At 43.1% G+C, this 4,738-nt stretch overlaps 1 non-coding gene across 1 annotated transcript; it reads left to right on the forward strand.

Moving 5' to 3' along the window:
• The first annotated feature begins 727 nt into the window (after positions 1-727).
• LOC120268182 lies at positions 728-834 on the forward strand. Its single transcript, XR_005538850.1, has one exon. It is a non-coding gene; the product is annotated as a small nucleolar RNA R71 (small nucleolar RNA).
• Positions 835-4,738: the final 3,904 nt, after the last annotated feature.

Below are 4,738 nucleotides of genomic sequence, written 5' to 3' on the forward strand. Positions count from 1 at the left end.
TATTGCTCGGCAAGCTTCCATGTGGCCTTTCAGAGAGAGACTTTGCAATTTGCCCGACCTAATTTTCAAGGTTATGCAAAGAAGCGGTGTGGTTGCGAAGTGTAGCCTCGACTGATTCAAACCTCGTATTTGCAGATTGCACAAATCTAGCCAAGTGCTTCTCTAAGTCAGTCATTCGGGTTTCCAAACCTGAGACTTTGTTTTCCACCTGAGGGGCTTGTTGTTGTTGTTGGAAACCCGGTGGCCCCATCGCCTTTTGTGGACCCTGATTACTCCATGAGAAATTGGGATGATTCTTCCAACCCGAATTGTAGGTATTGCTATATGGGTTTCCTTGAGGTCTCCTGCCATTACCTACAAAATCAATGTTCTCCACCGAAGAACCATCACCAATAGAAATCGGGCAATCGGAGGGAGCATGTCCTCCATCACACTCGTTGCAATTAGTCACGGCCGCCACTCTATTTGAAGTTAGAAGATCTAACTTCTTACTCAAACTCTCCACTTGAGCCGCCAATGAAGTTACCACACCTATTCATGGAGACCAGCCACCTTTTTCTTCTCCCTAGCGTTCCATTGGTAGCTGTTTAGCCCCATTTCTTCAATTAACTGACGGGCCTCATCTAGGGTCTTGCTACCTAAGGTACCTCCTGCTGCCGCATCCAAAAGTTGCGTTGTACTCAGATTCAAACCATTATAAAAAGTCTGAACAATCATCCACTCCGGGAATCCGTGTTGCGGGCACTTTCTCAGGAGCTCCTTGAACCTTTCCCATGTGTCAAATAGAGACTCCAATTCCAACTGAACAAAGGATGAGATCTCATTCCTAAGCTTTCCAGGTTTTCCGAGAGGGAAATAACGGGTAAGAAAAGCTTCTACCATCTCCTCCCATGTGGTGATCGATGCTCTAGGTAATGAGTGTAGCCACTGCTTCACTCTCCCCTTTAGGAAAAATGGGAAAGCTCTCAACTTGATGGCATCATCCGTCACTCCGTTTATCTTCAGCATATCACACACCTCGAGAAAACTCTCTATATGACTGTTTGGATCCTCATCGGCCAAACCGTTGAACTGTGCGGATTACTGCAACATGTGGATTAATGCCGGTTTCAACTCAAAGTTCTGAGCTGTAATCAGGGGACGCACGATACTGTTCTGTCATAATCGGATAATGTTCGCTGTTGCTTGTTTTGTTCTGTCAGGTTTTCAGATTCTTCCACTTCCAAATCAGTTAAATTAGACTGTTCTTGCACAGGCTCTTTCCCTTTTCTTCTAAGTGTACGTTAAAGCTTAGGATCTCCTTCAATCAATATTGAGTGATTCCCTCAGGTCATAACCTGGAGCTGTACCCAAAAAGAAAGAAAAAGAAATCAGAACGATGATATAATAATAACATATGAAATAGAATGTATGGTGAAATAGCTAAGAAAACAAAGTGCAAAGTATCTCTAAACGCCCCCGACAACGGCGCGAAAAACTTGACAAGGTCACCTTGCGTATATCCCGCAAGTGCACGGGTTTGTCGAAGTAATAATCACGGATGAGTGGGTATCGAATCCACGGGGAGTAGGGAATAAAAAACACTTAATTCGCTTCTTATCTATGTGAAAGATCAATAGTGATAAGTGTGACAATGATTCAATTCTCAAAGGTAAAAGCAACAAGTAAGAGAGCACGAGTAAAGGAGAAGGTAAAGCAATCGATAAAGATGGGGTACTCGGATAATGCTCCGCCTAGGACGATTACTTTAAGTGCAAGAACCTTCTATTATGCTTCCTAATCAATGCATTAGTGAGTCGTGGAAATACTTCATTACATAATCCCAAATCTAAGGTCAACTATGCCTAACTCCATACATGTCCTAGAGGAGAAATTGAACAATCTCAACCCTCTCGCATAGAGTTGCAATGACCTCTAGGGATTCCAAGTGATAAATCTCTTCCTAATTATAGACCTAACCCTTTTGTCCAGGTGGAAGGTCCCTAACCACGATTAAGCCCTAGATACTAAGATCACCTCAACGCTTCACTCCGTTGCACTCGCAACTAAGCCCCAGCGGTGAGTCATCCCTTAGACCATTCACTCAATTATGGCCGCAAAGAACTCGAGAAACGGAGGTAGAATCTATCACGTCGGAGGGGAAAGGGGACACTCCTGTACCTTTCGACTCACCCTCTCAACCCTCTCCAACCTAGCTTTGTCTAACACTCGTGGTGTGTCACTCACTCACAAGGTTACCAAAAAGAACTCTCAACCCTAGTGTCACTCTAGGGGAGATGTTCATACAATCAAGCATTCAAGGTTGGAACTCACAATAAACATCAATTAATTGAAAGCATAATAAAGAGATTCAATGAAACGAATATATCCTAGGGTTCACAAATACCCAAGTACCCACTAGGGGTTTAGCTCTCCATGGAGCTAAGTACAATCAAAGAAATAGAATGTAAAAGCAATGAATCCATAGAAAAACCCCCTCGATAGTCGTGTCGATGGTCTTCTGGAGAGTCCTCTACTCGTCGTCCAAGGATTCCCTCGTCCGGTATAGGATACCCCTCGATGGAAGCTCCCCTACCAACCTTCTTCCTTAGGAATGACGATGTCAGAGCCATAGAACATCTCCAAAACCCTAGCCAATACCCCTCAAAACCCTAGCCGAAGCCCTCTCTCAAGTTGGGGAAAATATGGAGAGAAGAATGCTGAAATCGGTGCTGAATCGGCTTTAAATAGGGCTGGAATCGGGCGACTACACGGGCCTGTGGGTCTTTCACACGCCCATGTGGAATTTCCACACGGGTGTGGATAATTTCCACAGTGTTGCTACAATATCCGGCCTGAATAGCTTCCCGAATCCATACTTTCATCGGGGTAACGCAAACGGGCACACGTTCACGTCGTGGATCACTTGCTTCTTCAATGATAGACAAGTTGGTGGAGCTCTTGTTCTATGTGCATAAGTCGGAATGCTCGAGTTTGACTGCCCTTGTGCCCCTCCAAATGGATGTGCCAACTAGAATACGAGGAGGTTGGCACACACTCTAGCATCTCACACCCGACCTATGTATTCGCGTTTGAACCTTAGCAAGATTTCCTCCAAAATTGGTGCATTGTGCTCCACATTGGCTTCTTTCCTTCATACTCGGCCTCACAACCCTACCTGCACGAAAGTAACATAAAAACACACATATTAGTGTAAAAACCCGGGAAAAGTAATGCTCAACATAAGGAATGAGCGCTTCGCATTCATGTCGCACAAGCACTTATCAATGGGCATGTGTAATGTCATTCATGCTAGATAGGGCTTTTGATTTTTTCATGGCATGCCTTTTTTTATTGGGAAAATAGTGATTGATTTGTTGTCAGCAAGTGCACGGGTCGCACACAAGTAATACAGTGGTACCCTACGAGGGGTAGGGTTGTTAAATCTCAGGGGCTGGACTTAAAGTACTGATCTATCTTCTGATGTTCGGTTAAGAAAAGATTGAGAAAAGATTGAACTAAGAACTAAGAGTGTAAATGTGAATGATGGTAGTGATCGAGGGGCTGGACTTAAAGTACTAATCTATCTTCTGATGTTCAGTTAAGCAAAGATTGAGAAAAGATTGAATTAAGAACTAAGAGTGTAAATGTGAATGATGGTAGTGATCGAGGGATTAGGAATATGTTTTCAGCAACAAGAGAGCAATGCCTCATGATGATTCCTATGGGTCATAGCACACTGACTTGATTCTTATGGTTACATGGTACATTCTATGGTTCAAGTATGTGCCCCTAAGGCAATGATGCAACTATGGTTCTCAAATACACCAAGTTATGCCAAGATAACTAAATTACCTACGTAGCTATGCAAATCAAACCATCAAGTAATGAAATCACAAGATTAAACACAAGAAACACTAAGAACTCTGTAATCATTGCAAATCATGTGTTCAAAGTATACAAGACCACTTAGTTCACATCTCGAGGCATCATGGCCAGTTAGCCCTTCATGGATGGGTACAATGAGAAAGACATAGATAAATAACAAGAGAAAGAAGAAATGACTCCCTTCTACTCAAGTTGACTTTCCCCGCAAAGTTCCATACGCTTGATAAGTGCTTGTGTATAAGTAATACAAAGTATACTTTTCTTACATTGACCACTACTTTTACCAGATTTTATGCCTCATTCGTGTGTATTTGTGTTCTTTTGTGCATTTAGGGTTGTGGAGATGAGTTTGGAAGAAAAGAAGCAAAAGTAGGTCGCAGACGTGATTGTTGATGAAGTTCTTGGATCGAACAAAGGTGAAGACACAAGTTGTGCTCAAAGACATATGGGTGTGTGCCAACCTCCATTATGTTCAAGTGAATATACAAAGTGGAGGGGCTCAAAGGCAGTCACACTCATATGTACCGACTTGTGCAACATTATCAAGAGCTTCGTCAATGTGGTTTCATTGAAGACATGACGTGATCTACCGCATGGATGCGTGCCCATTCATTTGGTCTCAATGAAAAGAGTGGATTCAGGAGCATTCCGGTGAAGTATAGTAGTAGTTTACTGTACCAAATATTGTAGCAAAATCACTGTAAATATCCCTCTGAGAGTTTTATTTGGGGATCTTCTTCCTATCTTTTGCCTATCTTCTGGGGAGAGGTGGCTAGGGTTTGGAGAGGCTTTTGGCTAGGTTTTTAGAGTGGCTCTATGGCATTCGACATCGAGTTCCTTTAGAGGAGAACTATTGGGGGACTTTCGTCGG

The sequence above is a fragment of the Dioscorea cayenensis genome, chromosome 8 (assembly GCF_009730915.1).
Source record: "Dioscorea cayenensis subsp. rotundata cultivar TDr96_F1 chromosome 8, TDr96_F1_v2_PseudoChromosome.rev07_lg8_w22 25.fasta, whole genome shotgun sequence".
NCBI lineage: Eukaryota > Viridiplantae > Streptophyta > Magnoliopsida > Dioscoreales > Dioscoreaceae > Dioscorea > Dioscorea cayenensis.